Genomic DNA, 22,649 nt, shown 5'->3' on the forward strand with positions numbered 1-22,649 from the left:
ACTGAAACTGAATCCTGAAAAGACAGAGGTGTCATACGTCCCAAACTCTCAAGTCTGGGAGGTAGGGAGGTGGCCTGTCCTGGAGAGAATTGCACTCCCCTGGAAGGAGCTGGTCCACAGATTGGGGGTGCTACTGGATTTGACACTCTCAGTTGGAGGCTCAGATGACTTGGATGGCTTAAACTGCCTTTTCCCAGCTCCAACTGGTTTGCCACTCATCTTGATAAAGCTGTGAAGGATCCACTGTCATGTGTTAACGAATGAAGATTGACAGCAGTCCTAGCCAAATGCCTACAACAGGTTACACCCCATCCCATGTACTCTGCACAAGCACCAAGGCTCAGACAACATAAAACTCCTTTTTAAACCTGGTTGCCCCTTTATCAAGAAAATAAACAACTGGCAGGAAATTTGTAACCAGGGTAAGCAACAGAATTGGAAATTTATGCAAGCCACCTCTTCAAGCCTTGGGTTCCTCCATAATCCACATGACTGTTTCCATATATAATAAATGGCATGTGCTCATAACACTTGTTACTAATGGGTACTTGACAGCCGACTCTCCCTCCTCCTTTTTGATTTATCAGACTGACCTGTGGAATCAGAAATACAGACTTGTGTGTGGATTTATGTTCTGGTGGGGCAGAGCACAAACTGGTTTGACGTGCACATCATGCATATTAAAGTGTTGGCGTTCCTTGCAAAGATCTTTTCAAAAATGTGCTGTCTTGTGTATGCTGGTCGGGGTTCTGTAGTGAATAATGAGACAATTTGACTTCAAGAGATTTGACTTCATGCTTCTGTGAGAATGTCTTAAGATATAAAGATGATTAAACTGGAAGTGTCTAAATGGAAGCAAGGTGTGTATAAGAGCAATACATTTACCGTATTAAATATAATATATTATGTATTTGAGTGATATTTTATTTCTTGAAATGCAAAATTTTTAATTTTCTTTTTTGCAATTTTCTATCTGCCTATCTATCTATCTATCTATCTATCTATCATCTATCTATAGAATATATGCTGCATGTGTTTGAATGAGTGGAGCAGAACAGTCATCTCAGTTAGCAACCGGAGTCAACTCCAGTAACTTCAGTGCCAGAATACATATCAGAGAGTGAGTGGAAACAAACTGCTAGGTAAAAATCCAAGACGCACATGCAAGGAGTGTACAGCCCTTGGCAAGCAAACAAGCAAATTATGTTTGACATACTCCTTCCCTTTGTTACCAAATTGCAGAATGAACATCAGGGAAGATATTCTTTTGTGGACATCCTGCAGAGTATCTGTTTACGGTGTCTCACAAGATCAGGTTTGGAAATACAATTCATGTTGATATGGAAATCTGCAAAGCTGGACAATGCTAGAAACTTAATTGGCGGGCACACTACAAACACTGTCAATTGGGCATAGTGCTAACTCAGTGTATGAAAATAAAATTAGAAGACAACTCTCTTTTTCGATTATGAAAGATCAACTGCCTCTCATTTTTATGAATAGCATTATCTTCAAACAAGAATTAGTTCAGTCTCATTCTCCATGCACAACTCTCCTTTTCCCTTCTTCTTTTAAGTTTTTTTTTTAAAATCAAGGCACCCTTTATAAGCCCTAGATAAGGTTGAAGGAAAGTGATCATGTCATACGCAGCACTGGGTGCCATTCACTATAAATGTATTCTGAGAGAGCCCCAAAGAAGGAAAGAGGATCCATGAAAAATGCAAATACATTAATTTTAATGGGGCTTGCATAGGAAACCTTCCAAGTATAAATTTATACCCATTCTGAGTGTTCCACAATGGCCTTACAGACAAGTTAGATGCTGTGTTCTTATGAGGTACTTCTGTTACGTGAAGCATGTTTGTAATGACACTCCAGGCCCACAATCTTACAAACCGGTAAGAAAGGACAGCAATATAGGGAAATAACTTGGGCAATTACCAACACTTACTGGTATATATTATTTGGTTGGTCTCTTTCACCCTCCTTTACCAAGAGATCACTTACAATCTGATCTTGTTAACAAATTCATTGCAGAATAAAGTTTCATGATCTAGGGCTCACTTTGTCAAATGCATAAACACACACACACACACACACACATTCATGCAGACAACACTTCGTGTATCCAAATCAAGCAGGCGCTGGTCCATGAAGGCTTATGCCAAAATAAGTCTGTTAATTTTTAAGGTATCTGGGATTATTTGGTTTGCTTTATGTTTCTGGTGCAACAAACTATGGTTTGTTAGAGCAGGAGCAAGCAGCAAGCTCAAGAAAGTTTCTGTAGTGTGTGTGGCCTGTCTCTAAGAAACTCCTCTCTCTGGCTTCCTCCACAGCTCAGTGGGAACCATAAGCTTGCCTGTGTAGCAAGTCCCGGCTGCCATGCTGAGTTGTTGATCTGTTGTTCAAAAATAAATACAGTCCCTGAAGTTTTCCTGATTCTTGCTGCTTCATGGTATTAAGGCAGACCCCCATTACAAGGTTTCCTCACACTCTCCCTGAACCCCATGGGATTGTACAGTTTCAGATTGTGGTTTACAAATGTGGTTTGTAAAATGCACTTAAGTCAGCTGGTACTAGTTTGTGGAGTGCACTTAAGGAAACTGGTACAAATGTCAAGGGGGAAACTCTGATTTAACAAACAAGGAAGTATATCCTGAAGATGTGTGAGGGAAATGGGGAACCCGAAATTTGGTCTTCATTTGTGCACGAACAGACCAGTTTGTTGGACCAGTAATATTATGGCCAAACAAGGCCAAATAATTGTGTGTGTGTGTGTGTGTGTGTGTGTGTGTGTGTGTGTGTGTGTGATTGTGGAATTCCCCCTCCCCATAGGTTTATCTGGTGCCTTCTAAATCTGTTTACCCTGGTCTTTGACACCAGGGATGGATAGATAGATGATAGATAGATAGATAGATAGATAGATAGATAGATAGATAGATAGATAGATATAGATAGATAGATAGATAGATAGATAGATAGATAGATAGATGACCCACCGTATACTTGTGACTAATTCATTTTAAACTGTTTTTAATATTGTATTTTAAATTGTTGTGTTCCACCCAGGACTTATGGTGAAGGGTGGGTAATTAACTAATAATATTGATAAAAAGCATGTTAAGTCAAACCACTGGGTCATTCATATCCTACTCCAACTGCAAATCGTATCTCCCCACATCTCTCCTCCAACAAAAAGGCACACTGACTACTGCTTGCCCTTGAACTAAGAATTACTGCCTCCCGCTTTCTAGATGCCACCTTCAGAAGATGTAATAATCTACACCAAGATACCCTCTACAGATGCTGTGGAGCCACATATCAGCCACCACTTCTGCAGCAGTTCCTATATCACACCTAGGAAACAATTTTTAAACAGCACCCATGTAATTTTGGTCCATCGCTTCTATGTTATGTAAACAAACAAGGAAAAGGAAGCCCAAAAGGTCCATTTGTATCAAAATTTAATGTTTTCCTCATTATTTTTTCTTGCTGTACACCACCCTGATATAAATATCTAAATAAGTGAATAAATAGATTAGGGCCCAGTGTGCATGCAAAGGTAGCATGATCTCTACAGACCACTGGGCCCAGGACAATACATACAGGGAATGCAAGTCAACAGGGCTCCTAAGCAATCCAAGAATGCCCCAGCTCTTGGCACCTACAAGTTCAGTTTCCCATATGGGAAAGGAAAAAAGAACCATCACAGGACACACTTAGTGTTGGAATACACACAGTCTAAGACACGTTCAGGTTCTGGGACCATAAAACAGAATCATGGTGGCATAGCCATTTGTTTAATGGAGAGCCTGGGGGCGGGGAAGGGGACCAAATTCAGAATAAAGGCCCATGGAGCATCACAATAAGGTAAACTGAGGTTCTTTGTGAGCAAAGTCATCTCTGTCCAGATTGTGTCAAAGTTCAAAGCGGGGGATGGGGAAGTAATTTTTGAGGCACGTAGCATGCTTGTTTGGAAAGGAAGCAAAGGTGCATCTACTGCAAATCCAACCCACAATCTTCATGTTCATGTTCCCCGAGTTGCCTCCCCATAAGATGCCTATGTCTCCCGACTAAAGTAGCAGCGTTATCTACTTCTTCCAACTTGGTTCTTGCATGCACGTATCCAACTTGTATGGTCTTTCAGCCCTGCCCCACCTCTCTACCTCCCCCTGCCCTGAGACCAGACCACAGTTTGTTCTCACCACAGATCTAAACTGATCACTTGCAGAAAGGCAACACTGCCCACCAGGCCACTGCAGCACAGCCCTCTGGTTTTACTGCATGCCTGGTGCTTGCAGGCCACAAAACATGACTGGTGGATTGCATTTGGCTTGGTAAGTCCTAAAGGTCTCTTAGCCAAATGATAGGAGGTTTTAAAAGCCCTTTGCAAGAAATGTTGGAATGCTCGGCTGTTGCTCCTGCTCAGTTCTGTTTTTCAATACACATACTTGATATGGAAATGGGGAATAGTATTCACTTATTTTTAAGGCTGCCTTGAAGGCCAAATCCTCACAAAGAGCCTTCCAACATTGTATGTTTGTTTGAATCTAATCCTAACACACCGTAAGGGGCACTAAGAATACTAATGAAAACAGCAACATTGATGCAAGTAACAGAGTCCAGCAGATCAACTTTCAAATAAATAAAAATAGCTAAGAACTATTTCAGCACCAAAGCAAACAAGCAGCATGATAATCTCCTACAGAAGAACAGTTGCTTCTAAACTAATGGGTCTTTAAGGACCACTTTAAGCCATAATGCAGTGCATTTCTCCTTTACTCCCAACTTAAAAACAAGACACTTTTGCACCTGAACCAATATCCCATCTGTATGCTGGGCTCTCTATCCACACAAACTCCACTGGCTGTACATACATTTACCCTACTTGGAATGGTTACATATTTATATTCCCAAGCAATGGAGTCACCCGCATCTAAATCAGTAGCCCTGTTCCACAGATATCAAGTCAACACGGGAATTGAGATACATTTAGAAGAGAGTTATGACTGAGAATGTGCAATGTTATAATGAAATGTTTCAGACATGTTCCTAGAATTATCACATTGGGCAGTAGGTGGCATCTTACTGGTGGCCTCAGTTGAAAAGCAAAAGAATTACTCTTCTCTGATAACTAGATCACCCTCTTCCAACAGAATCTGCAGCACAAGCTGGAACACAAGTAGAAGGACTGTTCCGATAAAAGTGAAGCTACAGTGAACTTTCCAAAGCAGATAGATCAGGGCTGGGAACTGGATCCAGTCAGGCCAGATCCTTATGTCACCTGCCCCCTGCAGGACACATTTAGCAGGAGGGTGACACCACATCAGGTGACCTGTTTTCACTCAGCCACGCAGTTTGAAATTAAACCACGTAGGCACAAGTATGACATGCTTGATGCTTTGAAGTCTTGGCAATCAGCTGATCATCAAGACTTGTACTGTACAGAGTTGTTCATGATGCTTTGAAGCCTCAATGATTGTGAGATTTGCAAAGAGCAGTGCATGAAACTTTGCAGATACAACAGCCTATTAGGCCCAACCACATCTTTTCCTGCCCCCCACTCACAGGCCAACCGGGGAGGTCTGGTTGGCCTAATAAGACCCATGTAGAGGAGGTTCCCCACCACTGAGATAAGAAAGTTGGACACTCAGAGATAGAAAAATCTGTTAAAAATTTCAGTTGGCCTTAAAATGCTCTCAGGCCAAAAGCGCTTGACAAGAACAGAAGCTGCAAGTTGCACTTGCCAGAACATAAACTTAGAATTTCACCAAACGAAAACTTCAGTGAAGCATAGCACATTCCACCTTGTTTAGCTTTTGACCTGCTATGATCCCTGTAGCAGAACAAGCTTTTAGCTCTTAGTTGCCTCACACTTTATAGTTTGGGTTTCTGACTCAAGCGAGTGTTTCTCCCAGGTCATTCTGGTAATTAAAATTGTAGCACAAAAAAGGATTTTTATGTAAAGAAAGGCAGGAGTGGTGCACCTTCCCGTATTCGCAACACACCTTTCTTGAGACCAGATATACTTGTGTCCCAGTTTTAGTCATGGGACTAATATTCTATTGACTCATACCTCTCTTCAGCTTTCTTGAAAATTCCAGAGATCCTACATTAATATTCAGCGGTGCAGTATTCCACCTGCATGTATAAAAATGCCTTGCACCTACTTGGATCACTAAACCACCTATTCCAGTTCCATCACAAGAACATAAGAAGTGCCTGCTGGGTCAGGCCAATGGCCTAACTAAGTCCAGTCCTGTTCTCATAGTGGCAAACCAGGTGCCTGTGGGAAACCCACAAGCAGAACACAGTACAAGAGCCCTCTGCCCTCTGGCAGCTCCCACCAACTGGTATTCAGAAGCATTACTGCCTTCCACCATGGAGGCAGAGCAGAGCCATCATGGCCAGCAGCCACTGATAGCCATATCCTCCATGAATTCTCCAATCCCCTTTCTAAAGCCATTCAAGTTGGTGGCCATCACTGCTTCCTGTGGGAGTGAGTTCCATCGTTTAACTATGCACTGCATGAGCGAGTACTTTCTTTTAGCATTCATCTTTCAACAGTCAGCTTCACTGGATGCCCACAAGTTCTAGTTTTAAGACAGAGGGAGAAAAAAACTTTTCTCTATCCACTATCTCCATGTCAAAATTTTATAAACTTGTCTCGTATCATCTCTTAATCACCTTTCCCCTAAACTAAAAAAAAACAACAACTCAAAATGCAATCCTGCTTTTCCCTTGTCCTTATGAGCTTCCAGAACAACAACCACATATTTCATCAAGACATGCTGGCTAAGAGATTGTCACAGCACCCATAGGGGCAACTGACCTCCATATAAATCAATGTGCTTCTTTACTACTACTACTACTATTACTACTACTGTGCTTCTTTACTACTACTACTACTACAAGTTGTAATAATTTGGCCCACTGTTTGCCTTCCTTCCCCACCACACTCTCCTCCATGCCACTTCCAGAACCCTTTCCACCCCTCCAGCACAATAACCACAACTACATTCCTCCTTCCCCCTCCCAATCCTAGTCATCCTTATTTGACTTTTTTTTTTAATGTCACACATTTTTACTTGTGGTATGGAGGCATTCAACAATAACTCTGCATACTTGATGAGTGATAGATTAACAGTTAAGGGCGACTGATCCGAAAGCAATGGCTGCAAGCATCTCTCCTGCTGCAAAAAAACAAAAACAAAACAAGATTCTGGACATTTTGCTTGCAGTGCAGTTCCCCTGGAAGAAAGATGTTTGGGCACCCTTTGCATGACGACTTAAGAGGTGCCTGGCTATTCTCCATGCCACAGTCCTGTGAAAGGCAACAGAGACCCATGAGTGCAAAGTAAGGATGTCCCAATTGCCTCTAGTTCAATGCAACATGAGCTTCCAACACTATGCAGTCCTTTCCTCTTAAGACTTCATGCCAGTCCACCAGCTGTCATCGGAGAAATGAGCAGGCAGGTATCCCGCACTATGCAAAGAGAGAGTTAATACTGCAGCAGAGAGAAAACAGAGAGAGCGCAAGAGAGAGAGAGAAAAGTGCTGAGTCACTAAGCCACCTTCCACTGCAGCACTTTCATCCTGCCAGATGCCAACAGCAGTCCCAGAGCAGGAGCAGCTGAGCCAATCCTCTTTGACTTAGGTCATTGGAGCTGCTGTGACTCTCCCAGGACACCACTGCTACTCAGAGCAGGGCAGAGAGGAAGACGTAGCTGTACATTTATCTCCTCCCTGCAGTTATTGCAGCCACCTGACTGCAGAGGCTGTGGTGCAGCAACTCCCACTTCATGCTTTCCCCATGCTTGCAGACCAGCTGCAGCCTCAGACATACCGAGGATGCTTCTGTGAAGCCGCCAGCTCGCTTCAGAGCCCTCATATTCTGCAGCCCATGGAGAGTTCTACAGCAGTCTCTCCAGTCTCCCACTCCATTAAAACTGTTGTTTTAAACACACGTTTCAAACTTGTTTTTGTGAATAACACCTCCGAAATAACTGTGCAAGGGCAGGAGGACACTTTCTGTGCACTTTCATAGATTAGCAAACTATGTTTTCACATGTGAGAGTTTGTAAATCAACATTCCCTACAGTGTGTATTTGGCATCTTTGCATTATATAGCATGATTAATACAACAACAACAACAACAACAATTTATTATTTATACCCTGCCCATCAACAACAGCAATTTATTATTTATACCATGCCCATCTGGCTGGGTTTGCCCAGCCACTCTGGGCGGCTTCCAATCGAATATTAAAAACAGTACAGCATCAAACATTAAAAACTTCCCTAAACAGGGCCGCCTTCAGTTGTCTTGTAAAAGTAAAATAGTTGCTCATTGCCTTGACATCTGCTGGGAGGGCGTTCCACAGGGCGGGTGCCACTACCGAAAAGGCCCTCTGTCTGGTTCCCTGTAACCTCACTTCTCGCAATGAGGGAACCGCCAGAAGGCCCTCGGTGCTGGATCTTGGTGTTTGGGCTGAATGATGGGGGTGGAGACGCTCCTTCAGGTATACAGGACCAAGGCCATTTAGGGCTTTAAAGGTCAACAACAACAACAACAACAACAAGCATTTGTACAGGAATTTTGAATGTTCGGGTGTGCTGCACATCCATTATCTTTTTAAAAAATATAGTCTTATATCCCCCGAATGGATAAATTTATTTAAGTTTGCCAACTTTCAATCTGTGGTTTTGGTAGTTGCCATTCTTCAGGGTTATCGAAAAAACATTTTATAAAAGGATGCCATATTTCAACAAAATCATCTACATCACATCCATTATCATGTTGCAATCCGTACAACTCTGAAAGGTAGGTCAGTATTATCCTCTCCATATTGCAAATGGGGGCTGAAGCAGAAGAGAGTGACTTGTAGACAGCCAACTAGTGAGATCATGCCAGGGGTGAGGTTCGGTTTTGTCCCCTTACACTTCAGTCTCTTTTCGGCAGCAATCTTGTAAACACTTACTTGCAGCTAAACTCCGCTGAACTCAACAGGACTTACTTCTGGGCAAGTATTGCACTGCACACCTCTTGTTTCACAAGCTCTCTATCCTACATTAGCAGCATTCACAGATGACACAAATAATACAACAGTGGATTTAAAGCCATGTGGCTCTTCACTGCTGCCTGAATTTGACCACATCCATCACACCGTCTTGATTATTTTCTGTTACGTCTTGTAATAAGCTGCCATTGGCTATATTTCTAAGGAGCCTGGCCAGGAACTTTAAAATCTGTTTAAATTCTTAGATTGCCACAGAATAGATAATTGCATCAGTAACAATACCCACACCAATGTGATTAAAAAGAGCAAAAGGAACTTGCAACACAGGGAATTTTTCCCTTTCCTAATACGTGTACACACACACACACACACACACACACAGCTACAAAGGAGGACAAAGCTATTTTTATCTCCACTTGTCAGGAAACTGATACCCAGAAAGGAGAGAAAATGAAAAGAAATTAGCGGGGGAAGGAGGGGGCTTTGCACACATACACACTTCTTTTAAGCAAGCAGACTGTTTTACTGGATCAACTTTAGCTAAATGGTCCCGCAAGGGGTCAACTCAAGGCTGGCATTCTTTCTGCTGCCCAACGCATGAAAGTAATCAGCAGAGGGGAAGGGAACAGAACAGAAGCATACCTTTGAAATTACCTTTACTGGTTGGCAAGGAAGGGAAAGTATAGAACAGCCTTCTCATTTTCACAGACAGATAGTAGTTAAAGAGAAAATTCAGCACCAGCTGCTGTCCAGTCCTACCCACTACTCCAGGCATCCCCAAACTTTGGCCCTCCAGATGTTTTGGACTACAATTCCCATCATCCCTGACCACTGGTCCTGTTAGCTAGGGATCATGGGAGTTGTAGGCCAAAACATCTGGAGGGCCGCAGTTTGGGGATGCCTGCACTACTCCCTGGTGCATCTCTCCCTCCTTTGGTCAATGGCCTGGTTGTTGCTGAGTTTTTTGTTTTTTTTAATCACCTGCATTTTGTACAGCCACCCCATAATAAGAATTCTCTGGGTGGCTCACAAAGCCAAACATTAAAATGCAGTGTGAAATAAAAACCATAACAAATGAATAAAAAAACTGAAACGCAATTTAAAACTCTGTTTACGACAGTCTGGAGGGTATCACATTAACTACTCTACGACATGTTTGGTCAGGCTTCCCCAACCAGGTGCCCTCCAAAGAGTTGTTGGGCTACAACTCCTACCAGCCTCAGTCAGAAATGCTAGGAGTTGAAGCACCTGGAGGGCACCAAGTTGGGGAAGGTTATGCTATGTTACTTGTCGGCTTTGCGGTGGTGTGTGTGTGTGTGTCAATTTATTTCCACCAGTATTGCAGCATGTGGAGAGGGGAGGTTGGAACCCCTCTCAGTAATGGAGGTTCTTTCCTCTCTTCTGTTTTTAGGTGTGATGCAGAGGAGGAGGGTCCCACCGTGACTAGTGATCATGCTAATTCATCCTTAGCATGAATCTTGCTTACATATTCTGTTGAAAAATATCGGCTGATGAAGACTATTATGAAACAGTAGTATCATTCTGGAGACACTGTCCCTTTGAGGCTTTTGAGACGTCTTCCATTGAAACTTTTGAAAGGCTATTGAGAGACTTTACTTTTGAAACTTCTGAGACGTCATCTGTTGAAACTTTTGAAAGACTATTGTGTGACTGTCCTTAGACATCTGTTTTGAACACACTGCTTGACGGTCCTCGCTACCACTTTGTTATATTGTACATGTGAACTTTGATTGGCTTATGTGAGGGACAGGGGATATCGCGAAGTCCCTCCCCTCCTGAGCTCAAGCCCGTCCCCGAGCAAAGGGGAAAGCAGGGAGAGTTCCGATTCCAGTGGGGAAGCAGGAAGTCGTGTCCGAGGCTCAGGCAAGGTAGAGGAGCCAGGGTCCCAGGTGGGACAGGAAGGGGCAAGCAAGGGGGGAAGACCCATCCCTCCAACTCCAGAATTACGCAGGAAGAGGAGGGGCAAGAGGATGGGTCTGCCAAAGCTTTTGTGTTGGAGAAAGACGCGCCAAAAGCCATTAGGAGGTTCTGAAACCGACTGACAACATCGCTCCGTGTAAATAGCAATGACTTGAGCACTGTAAATACGCAGCACCAATAAAAGAATAAAATGCAGAGCTGCGTAGCGTCGTTACTCTGAAGTAGTCCACTCCGGCCACTGTGACAGCTTATTTCTACAATTTGAATGATATCATTATTTTATTATATATTCTCTACTAACTATTAGCCTACGTGTTGTTTTTGTATTGTTCTGATTGGTTCTTATTGCAACACAGGGGTTTGTTTTTGGTTCATTGTTGTACCCCTGACTTATAGGCAGTGAGCTGAACTATGAGTCTAAATCACTTGATCAAAGTCATAAGTGTGAATCACTGTAAGGTGATTCCTGAAGGTTTACCCCACCCACTAAACACAGGTTCATCCTTCTTTCCTTTGTAGGATTCAGAAATCCTCATTCCTGTGAACACACAACAATTATCTCCACCCCTAACCATTACCCTAGCATGACCCAAGTACAACTTATTAGTGCCAAGGAAGATGGATCTCTTGTACTCTTTGTTTGCACTGTGACAAATGGAAAGATGTTTGCTTGATGGAGATTTTAATGACACCAAAAGGACCTAACTTGCTTGCCATCCGTACAAAGGATGATTCATTGTGCTGGGTTGGCCCACTGGAATTTGCAGCAATGGGAGGAATTAAAATGCAGCAATGTGCATTCATAATACTTTTGGCCCCACAGTGAGGATGCCATTGCACTGGAATGTTGCAGGCTATGTAAGGCTCAACCCAGCTGTTAGGAAACAGGAAGACAAATGAGTCCCTTTTCTTGGCACTTATCCCCAGCACAATGTAGGAGAAACCAGAATTGTAGGGGACGAGCCAGCAGGGTTCCCATCTATCTCCAGCAGCTACAACATCCACTTCAAACTATTTGCGTTCCTGGTGTACCTCATATGCTACTCACATGCCCCTAACAAAGGGAATCCAAGGTCAACTGCAATACTGTTTAGTGATTTTTCAACCTACAAGCAACACACCTATCCTTCCTCACACTCAAATTATTGAAGTATCTGTTCACTTCCTGTATCTTTAATAAGCAAGTGCTCATTATTATATGTGAGCTTTGTAATGTCCTGAGGCTCAGTACATATCATGTAGCAGGCTGCTATAAAGAAGACAACAATGACATAAATTTCACATTATGGGATCCAGGCAAGATTTTGGTCCTTTTAAGAAGCTGCAAGCAGATCTGAGTAACTAATTCTGCAGTACATTATTTCCTATCTGATTTTTACTGCATCCTGGGAGACCCTGATAACCTACACCAGGGAAAGAAATATTGAGCAAAGGTATCAACAAAGAGGGATCTGGTGGTGGTGGTGGTGTGTGTGTGTGTGTGTGTGTGTGTGTGTGTGTGTGTGTGTGTGTGTGAGAAGCCCTCTTCAGGCATTCTCAGGGAGATCATGGTGGCAAGACTTCCTAGATCCTACAGTGCTCTGAAAAATCCCCTATGTTTTGAGTGTCACCCAGTAGACAGAGAAGCTGCTTACCAGCAAATTGAACAAAGTCCATTCTGCATCCCTTGGAGCAGTGGTTCCCAACAAGTGGTCCGCGGACCCCCAGGGGTCTGCGAGCCATGCCAGAGGGGTCCGCAAGATCACCTCCCCAAGATGCGCGTACCGAGCAGCGCGCACGCAGCGGGAGCGCCACGCGCTGCTGCCGCGGCGTGGCACCCCTAGCAATCCGCTCCGCCGACGGGAGTCTCCTTGGGTCTCCTCAGAGGAGGCGGCGCCACGCCGAAAGCCCCAGAGCTCGCTTGCCTCCTTCCCGCCCTCTCCCTGCCTGTGGCCAGCAGCTCCAGACGCTGTTCTGTGGAGTTTTTGGCGTGGCTCCGCCTCCTCCGAGGAGACCCAATGAGACTCCCGAGTCGGCGGAGGGCGGCGGACTCGCTGCTGGGCGCCCCTGCTCCCTCAATTCAGGACCCGGTGGGAGGCTTTGAAGCGGGCGCGAGGTCGCCTCTTCACCTCGGCAGCTGCGCCTTCCCCTCCCCCACCCCATTCCACCGCCCACCCCCACCCCCAGAGAGAGAGGGGGCCACTGTTTTTTGGGGTGGTGGTCTTACCCCCTCTGTCAGTGAGGGAGCAGTGCGGGCGCCTTACAAATCAGCCCCCTTTGCACAGAGGGGTGACTGGGTGAGAGAAGCCCATGGAATGCAGGCGCTCTAACCCCAAAGAGGCTGTCACCTTGCTTGCAAAAGCAACAGCCTCTCCCGGGCTGAGCCGCCTGCCTGCCTTCTGTTGGCTCTCCTTAAAGCAAGCGAAGTAATTGCTTTAGAGGAGCCCACGGAACGCAGGCGCTCTAGCCCCGAAGAGGCTGTAGCTCTGCTTGCAAAAGCAACAGCCTCTCCCGGGCTGAGCCGCCTGCCTTCCCTGCCTGCCTTCCGTTGGAACGCAGGCACGGAAGGCAGGAGGAGCACTTTTGGGATGCCCCATTCCCCCCTGCTGCCAGTTACCAAGCCTGCTCCGCTTGCTTTGCTGCGAGCTGGGAGGGGTGGTGGTGGACGGGAGCTCCTGTCAGTCCGTCCCTTCTCCCAGCTCGCTGTACCAGCAAGAAAAGCAAGAGCCGCTTGGGCGCTGTGCGCGGCTCTCCCTCCCTCCCTCTCTCCCTCTCTTTCTTTCTCTGACTCCTCCCTCCCTCCCTCCCTCCCTCCCTCCCTCTCTCTTTCACCCTTTCTTTCCTTAGCATTTGCTAATTTCCACCCGCTGCTTCTTGTCAGCTTCTTCTCTGGGGAACCTTTCCTAAAAATGGTCAACAACTTTGGGGGTCCCCCGCCTAAAAAAGGTTGTCAATTCTTGGGAATTTTTTTTTTGGGGGGGCCGCCGGAGGGATCTTCGCACCACGGCGCTGGATATGTTTCACTCAGCCAAAATTGTTTAATAAAAAGGTGTTAATGGAGCCAAAAGTTATTTTCTGCTGACTAGTAGGCAGGTAGAGATTTGCAGTCAGATTTCAGAGTGAAAGTTTCAAGTTTGGAACCTAATATTTCAGAAATAATGAACTCAAAGGACAGATTTAACTCATCTCATTAAGAACTGAAAATTAAAACTAACTGTATACTGATGGAGTACTCTGTTGTAACTGTAAAAAACGAATAAAAAAGACTCTTAATTTGGCTCTCACTTTTTAATTTTAGGATTAGGAATTAATGGGGGTCCTTGTCACAATAGCGGCTCGATGAGGGGTCCTCGAGAAAATTTTGTTGGGAACCCCTGCCTTGGAGGAAGGAACAACCATTCTACCTAATCATGATAGCCAGCATATAAGGGACTCACTCTGCTACATTTCTTTCTCATGCAGAAAACAGGAAGGGTATTCTTTCCCTGCTGGCATTAATAGGAGGATAAAAGGGATAGAACAGGACTCCCCTTCTTTGCCTGCATGGCATGTGTACTAAATGAATGGTTGATGGGAGAATCAGTCAATATATTCACCCATATATAAAATATCTACATGTAGGCATTGTAGAGCAAACCGCAGTTTGAGGGTGTAAAGAAAAAGTGTTTCTGAAAAACAACTACACACAGCTCTGATCTGATTTGCCCACTATGCCCTCTGTCCCAGGAGCTGCATTTAATGCGTGTTTTTAAAGTAACAGGTGCTCTGATTGTGGTTCTCTGGACATCTTATCAAGTTTGGGACATGGACAGCCTTTCCCAAAGGTCTTCAGGGCCACGCTCCATATGTCGAAGCACAAAACGCTTGAAAAATGGCGTATGTACATGGATGGGAAAAGAAGCATAAAAAATTAGGCTTAGCCAATTCACCCAAAGAGATGCTGTGAGTCAAGAAAAGTAGTTACGATCACCAGATAACATATCTATCATGCAAATTGCTGCCCTCAGATGCAGGCTTCATAGATCTTTTCTGCCTCTTTATTTGCAAGATGAAATACATTGTTATTCTGTGTATTCCTCAAAGGTGACAAGGAAGCTTCCTTGGGTAGGTATAAATCAAGACATTCTGGCTAAAAGATTGTCACAGCACCCAAAGAGGCAACTGACCTCCATATAAATCAGTGTGTTTCTTTACTACAAGTTGTAATAATTTGGCCCACTGCTGGCCTCGAGGTATGATTTAGCTAACAAATTTCAGTGTTATAACCCAGATGTCTTTTAAGTGACCATAATGCATGGGCACCTTGCACTTCTCAGCGATTTCACGTTTTCTTTTATTATCCATCAGCTTTATGCTGAGACACTGGAAGTCTTCAGTTGGATCATTCTGTATTAATTCTATGAATGGGTATGTAATGCCTGGTGCATATGAAAGAGATTGTGAAGATAACATGCCTCTTTGAGCCATTTTCCAGCCTTTTAACTTCTTACCTCAAGACTAGGATCCAAGGCAGCGGACTTATACAAGGGGGGCGGGATTTAGAGTTTCAAAAGAACAGAACAACATTGCGCAGGACTTACCACAATCACTTGTACTGGCTAGCTGTTAGGCACCTTGGAAATCTTGTGATGGTTGAGAAAGATGAGTGACCTGCATACAATGAAACATCAGTAGTCAGTATTACTTATCATTTCTCTTTGCAACCTGCTAGAATTCACATCCAACTGGGTCATTTAAATCTACATTCCACAACCCGTATCACTGAGTAAGAAAATGTATACTGTATAAATATAACAGGGTATAGCCAATGTGCTATAGAAGTGTATATAGAACCCTATATGTTCATCAATCTCTACTATGCTACATCCCAAACTATTCCAGAAAGTCCTCTAAACCTCAATAGAGGTTTTGGGGGGCACTGGGGTGGCACAAAGGCTGCACCGCATAGGAGAGGTTGGCAAAAATCAAGTGATCTATCTCCCCCAAGTAGAAGTGCTTTCAACGGGGCAAAGCCACTGTGGGATGCAACACATCTCTATCCTACGACAGAGCTCAAGTTGGTATACATGAGGTCGCCAAGTGAACTTGCAACCAGCCCCAGAGCTGCTTAGCTTCAGCAAGGTGGAGGCATCAGTTTCCTTCAAAATGTAGCCCTGGTTTCATAGAAATGTTCAGTTTTACTCAGATGAGTTGTTTGTAGAAGCACTACTGTAAAATAGGCAGCAACCCTTAGGAGGAGCCATGAATAAGCTGGATTTCTTACTGAATCAGTAGGTGGACAAATAAAATACAGGGCAAGGAAATTTAGTTAAGGCTAAAACAATGCAAAAGTAATTTTAAATACAGGCTGGAAGCAATTCTGGCATGCAAAGGTAATTCAGCAGCAACACATTTTCACTTATTTGTAGACTTTTTAATCCAGATTGTGTTCATGTATTTATCCACCCCACAGTGAGACACTTCCATCCCCGGAATGATGTGTCATTTGTGGGAGGGAAAATGGCATCATGAAACAGAGAGAGATTATTTTTAAATTTTCAATTACATGCAACTTGATCCTACATAAATTGCTCAGAAACAGGTGTGGCAAAAATGTCTGTTTCAGTTTCTCATTTTTCTGGTCCTAAGTTCAGTTGATATTTCCACATCAACTTGCATTAAAAACAAAAAAAACAAAAAACATTCCTTGTGAAAATTCATTTAGTGAGCACTTCTCCTGATATAAACCTTGTTGCAAGTAATTTCCCCTAACACATTTTTGCGTTTTGTTTTCACTGACATATATACTTGCCCATAATATATATCCATCACTGTGCCCATTTTTTGGTTGGAGAACTGCACTGCAACATTCAGGGAAGTGTGAATGCCAAAGGATAGCTGTGTTTCTGTTTGCATATTGTTTCAGGGAGTGCAAATTAAGTAGGTTTATTTGCAAGTGCGAGCTGAATTTCTCTTCCATCCATACTCAAAAGTAAACCCTACTGAGTTCTGTGTAGCTTCCTTTCAAGTAAAAGTTTAAACCTTACAATGCGATGCTATACATGTAAGTCTTCTCTGGTGTAACTGCAGTTTGACTGAACCATGGTGTAATATCCTGTGGTCTGAACAAACTAGTTTACTGTACTCAGATGTCAGAATAAGTTGTAGTTTGTTCCAAACCACAAATAGAAGGATTAAATTTAAACTTTCTCCCCTCATATGTGGAGGAAAGGGGAAGGTAGAGAACACAAGCCTAAGGCTCACACCTCTCACCAGTCCTCATAATGCTAAAACATGGTTTAGTGTTACATACGAGCAAGGTCTAATAATATAATCCTGCATCTGGTTGGACACCAAATAATTACAGGGTAGTTCTGCAGAAGTTTGATCCAGGTTCAGTTGGTGTATACAGCCAAGGAAACCAAGGATCCAGTTCTAAAGACTGAGTTACTATTTGTGATTAAAGGCTGCTAACCATTTTAAACATGGACTGCTACGTGCAGGCTCATTAATACTTCACCTGCTCAGGGACCCAATTTCAATGCCCTTCACTAATCATCATTCAGGAGAGACTATCCACTAACTCAGAGAAGGCAACAAAACACTCCACCTCAGCACACTGAAAAACCTAATTCTGGAAGAAAATATAATCCACTCAAAAATATCATTGCTACTTGGCTTGGTTCAATAGCTTTGGTCTCCTCTGGACAGTGGAACATTCAGCAGTGAAAGATAAAAGAAGCAATAAAAGTAGCTCGCTTCAGAGACCTGCACAAAATTATTAGTGTACCAAGTCATGCTGTATTGAAGTGTGCAAAAAGAAGCATGTTTACAGTTGTCTTTTGCAGAGATGAAAAGCAATGCAATGAAATGTGACAATTGGTCATTAAAGATACTTTCACTGCATGTAAATTGCTACACAATATTCAAGGCCAGAGAGAGGAAATAGAATGTAATGTGAAATATACATTCTCACAAAACACTAAACCATGGTAAATAAAACTGTGGCTTATTAAATTATGGCTTATCCTGCCCAGTAGCTTAAATATGTTTTGTTTGCTTACTGCCCAAAAAACCACAACGTGAAACCATGTTTTCTTGTTGGCTGACAAACTTTGATTCATTTTAACTATAGCTTTGCATTACATGGGAATATAGATCCCTTCCTTAGCCATATTGGGTTTTTTTACCACTACATGCCAAGTGGTCACCATACCACAAAGACACAAGGTAATAATACCTGGGGGGAAACACAACAAAGTTTAGAAACAAGGCATGATTTGTTCGATCATCTGTGAGAAAACTCATGGTTAACTCATGGCTTGTTAAGCAAACAATAGTTTAGCATTAGGTGCAAACCAGGCCAATGTCACCCATACAGTACATACTCATTTTTTTGTGCTATCTTCTGCAGTAAAAACAAGTTTTTGAAGCAACACCTACAAATACTACGTGCTGAAGGTGGTTATTAAGATATACTGTATAATTAAACAAGCCAATGATATTTTCTAGAATATGTTCTGGCTTAAAAAATTTTTTTTTAAGATTTATTTAAAACATGTATAGGTAACCTTTCTAGGTCAAACCTTTCAGGGTAGCTTCCAATATGCAAACTGCCATAAAAATTACCCACAAACCAGCACTAACAAGAAAACATTAAAACCAGCATGACAGCACAAAGACAAATGACTAATAGCTAAAACACAACTCAACCAAACAGCAGCCCAATTAAAACTTGTGCAAAGGTAGTTTTAAACAAGTGGGTCCTTGATGCCCTCTTAAAGTTCTGCAACAAGTGCCAATAATTCAGTGAAATCCTTAGGTTGTCATCATTACAAGACTGTATTCTACCTTCTGCCCAACAGGTGACCACCAATTAGGAGCTTTAGGATTGGATGCCTTGACATACTGCATACTGCTCTTGGGTTCATGGGTCACTGTGACAACAGGATGCTGGACTAGATGAACCCCTGGCTTGTTTCAGCAGGCTCTTCTTAAAAACTGGATGCAGTGCATCTGATCGTCACCTACACAGTCCATCCCCACTGCTTGATGGGGGGGGGGATACTTGTAGGATCGGCGCAGTGTGCGCCACTGCCTTCTCACTTTTCCTGTGGAGGTGTCCAGGAATGAGAACATGCTTTCCAATGAATGTCCCCTAGAGGTACAGCCCAAACCCAGAAATGCCCAATTGTGTGGCCAGTTTGACAAAGGGAAAGCAGCAACAGAGAAATGGTTTTCTGCATAGGAAGAATACAAAGGCAATATTTTCCTCAGATATTTGCAAGCAAGTAGGAGAAGCACTGCCTGACCCTGTAACCCGATGCAAGCCATCACTGTGTCACAAATGGAAGTGGATGACAGAGAGTCAGAAAGAGGTGACCGGTGGATGCAAAAGGTCCTTTCATTCAAAGCTTCTCTGCTTTATAAACAGAAGCTTCTTCGGTGCTTTTCGTTTTCACTGCACATGATTCTAATTCTTAACAGCCTTGTCTGTGTCTTCATTTCTTAGAGGAGAGGGGCACTGAGCCCAAGGGCTGAGCTAAACTTTTAGAAAGAAAGATCCCATCTGCACTATACATATAAAGCAGTATCACGCCATTTTAAACAGCCATGACTTCCCCCCAATGAATCCTGACAGCAGTAGTTTGCTAAGGGTGTGGAGAGTTGTTAGGAGACCCCATTCAACCTCGCAGAGTTACCATTCCTGTGTATTGTTAGAGGGAACCCAAAAACTGGTTTAGGGGGCACATGGGAGCAGGAGATGGAGAAGGGGGAAGTCCCATTGTGTGAACGGACCTCGTTCTCCTCTCACATGCCCCAATCAGCACTATGTTGAGTTCCACAGAGGAACACAAGGGTTTTTTGTTTTGTTTTTTTGGATTCACATTAAGCAAAACCCTGCTCTGTGCTGCAGTGCAGAAAAACAGAAACCAGTATTAGAACCGAGGCACTTAGCACATGGTTGGTACTGCATAAATGTTAACAGTTTTGCCAGTACAGCAAGCAGGCTTCCAGGTAGGTGACCTATCAGACTTTGGGGAGGGCATTAATCCTTAAACTGAAACATTTTGTGGTCTGGCATTTGCAGCTGGGATTCAAGCTCATTAGGCTTGTTTTGCATGCCTATAAATAGTCCAGGTTGTCAGTTTTGTAAAGTTTAAACAGCTATTTTAAGTCCAATAGGTTCGAGGTCACTGGTTTCTGAACCTTAGTTCCTATGATTCACCGTGTAAATGTTTTCCTTATCTGCTTTTCATTAAGCAGCTCCAAACAGCACACTAGCTATTGAGCAGGCCTGTCTGCTTCTGCTTTTACCCTGCAACTTCTACACAGATATTCTGGTCCCGCCTTAGATGCACAAGTGTGGAGACAAAGTGTTCATTGAGAGAGTGAGGTGGTTTGCACATAACAAATGCTAAGTCAAACTATGGCTTAGTGTATATGTGCAAACATGAGGATTCTAGAGAGATTCATATTGCTGTGCTTCTCTGCCAGTCCTTTTTCTGCTGCACTGCAGCTGAGCACAGCAATGGTTTGATGTTGTATTTTGTCTGAAATCAGATTCATAGTTTGTCGCCTCCAGACAAACCATAAGCTGCAAAGCCAAGGGAAAAAGACGTGGTTACAGCTTGTGGTTTGTCTGGACCAAGACAAACCATGAGCCCAAGTTGCGACAACACACTAAACCAAACCAAAGTCCCAACTTTATAAAAAAAAATACGTTACAAAGTCCAAACGTCTAAGCATGCCTAAACAAACATTTAAAAAACATTTGTATGTCTTAACAAGAAAAAAAGCTGTTTTCTAAAACAAATCAACAAATTCTAGCTTTTAATTTACTTGTCTATAGACCAAGACTAAGAACATTACAAATGCAAACGCAATTGCTCTATGCAGAAGCAAAATACAAATACAACACATCAGTAGTAGGCAGTGTGGTGTAGTGGTCAGAGGACCTAGATTCAAAACCTCACTTAGCCATGAAGCTCACTATGTGACCTTAGGCCAGTCACTGTCTCTTAGCCTAACCTACCTTGCAAGAGGAGTTAATGAACCCAAGCTTCATCCCAAACTCATTCCCTTAGCCCCAGCTTGGTGTTGCATCTCAACCAAGTTACTATAGAGCTGTGCCATTCATACTGTAATGGTTTGTTATGCCTGCCTTCCCTCTGCAATGGTTCAACCCCCAGTAAATAAAAGGAAGAAATTAAGTATGCCTGCAGAGGACAACCAAGATCTGATAATATATAATCCTAGGCACTCTCTTGCACAAGGGCAATCTGTTTGAAGAGCTCCCTTGCAGTGCAATCTGCTGCAACAGCTCTCCAGGCCTAGGCATCTGTGCACCTGTTAAGGTATTTTCCTCTTCCAAACAGTTTTCAGTTGCCAAAGGGGCAGCTTTCCAAATCACATCCATGCTCAGCTCTAATGCAGAGTTAACTTCATCCTGTACTGCTTACAAGGACAATTACTATGACAGCCTCTAGGGGGCTCCATTTGATAGAAAAAGGAAACTAGAAAATGCTGCATAAAATATTTTTTGCAATGGTCTGAAACAGATTTCTAGATTTCAAACATGAGTTGGCACAGAACTTCTTGGATGTCTCTCTTTGCCCTTCCTTCCCCCAAAATGACAGCCTGGAGGAGCAAAAGAATCTTGCATTATTGTAACTGATTATTAAGTACAACATCAATTTATGTTGGGGTAAGAGTCAGGAGCCCAAATCTTGAACAGGAGACCTATTGGGCTCAGCAGTATGTAAACACAGAAGCCAGCGACGATCTTTTTGCCATTAAGAAGAGCTCAGTCACCAAAGCAGAACAAAAAGACAGCATCTGTTAAGTTTTCCAATGGGTACTTATGCTTCAGCTTGTGTAAATTGAAGGGAAAGAAATCCGTTGTAAACTATTACAGAGACTAGACAAACTGTGCTTGAACCTGTAAAACGGATAGAATTGGATAGTAATGAAAGCCTTACAGAAATGCTGCATGTGAATGTTCAATCTCTCAGTAATCCTTAAAACAAGCCTCTAAGGTAGGTTAGCACGGAGAGGGAGCTAGTGTCTGCTTCTGCCTATCCTCTGTAATCCTGAGCGAATTCATGGTGGAAATGAATCTTACATATAGTAAGATCTTTTACCCTTAATATGGGGGTATCCACAGTATGGGGGGCAATAAAACTGAACGAACCTATAAAGATGTTGTGAAGATAGCTGAAGTAATATAAGTGAAAAACTTTTTTTTATTCACAAGCAGTATCTAAACACCAAGCCATTATCAGCCCACACAGTATGACAACTTCACAGTGATTCCTAACATTATTTATTTATCCCATTATTTGTCACTCTATAAGAAGGGTTCTCTGGGCAGCCTACAAGATGGGGAAAAATCTATTACAACAAAATGCTATCAGAATGGAGCAAAAAAGAAGGGGGGAAATCCCACGCACAACTCTTAAAAAAAACCCAAACCATTTGAAAACAGAGGGTAGAAGAATAAGACACCACAATACAAAGCAGATAAAATGGAAAGCAGAGGATAAAACCTATTACAGTACAAAATTAATGGGATGCCACAGCACAACAAAGGTTTAAGCAGCCCGTGAAAATGACAAAGTTTTTGCCCAATGCCAAAAAGACATCAAAGCAGGTGTAAGACTGACCTCTCTGGGATAACATGCTGCAACCAAGGGGCCACTGTTGAAAAGGCCCTGTTGCTTGTAATTC

The 22,649-nt window shown here is 43.1% G+C and overlaps 1 protein-coding gene across 2 annotated transcripts in view; it reads right to left on the bottom strand.

Annotated features, from left to right (window-relative positions):
- The window catches only part of SYT2 (synaptotagmin 2), a 142,419-nt gene that overhangs the window by 31,209 nt on the left and 88,561 nt on the right, over positions 1-22,649 (bottom strand). For both annotated transcript variants that reach the window (XM_035122915.2, XM_035122916.2), the window contains one exon: positions 15,521-15,590. The gene's annotated coding sequence lies outside the window, so the exon portion shown is untranslated. The remainder of the gene's footprint in view (positions 1-15,520; positions 15,591-22,649) is intronic.

Source organism: Zootoca vivipara, chromosome 7, assembly GCF_963506605.1.
Source record: "Zootoca vivipara chromosome 7, rZooViv1.1, whole genome shotgun sequence".
NCBI classification, from domain to species: Eukaryota; Metazoa; Chordata; class Lepidosauria; order Squamata; family Lacertidae; genus Zootoca; species Zootoca vivipara.